Genomic DNA, 474 nt, shown 5'->3' with positions numbered 1-474 from the left:
GCTTGGGGGAGCCACCGGCGGCCACACGCAGGGACCCCAAGCGCGCCTCCGCGAGTTTCAGAAAAGCGGGCAGTGGGGTAAAAGAGAGCCCCTCTTTGAGACGGCAGAAGCTGCAGGGTTTGAAACATCAGGCACCGGCGCGTCCACGCCAGACCTGAGCCCATAGGAACCTCGACCTGAGCCCGGAGGAACCTCGGCTCCACCAGTCCTGCCTCTATTTGTCCTCACACCGCGGGAGCTGAGAGCGGTCAGAGTCATTGCTAATCAAGGGAAAGGAAGAGGGGTTTAAAAAATAACCTGTACAAACAACCTGCTGGAGAGCGCCCGTGGCACCTGCGATGCCACAAGAAGAGGTCTGCAGCGCAGCCACGTTTCAGGAGCCACCGGGCACCGAGTGCCACTGGTGCCCTCGTCCCCCGGGGCTGCACCCCTGGGACCCTCGTCCCCCGGGGTTGCACCCCTGGGACCCGCGCC

Source organism: Egretta garzetta, unplaced genomic scaffold (genome assembly GCF_000687185.1).
Source record: "Egretta garzetta isolate BGI_Z169 unplaced genomic scaffold, ASM68718v1 scaffold110, whole genome shotgun sequence".
NCBI lineage: Eukaryota > Metazoa > Chordata > Aves > Pelecaniformes > Ardeidae > Egretta > Egretta garzetta.
This window is presented reverse-complemented; position numbering follows the sequence as displayed.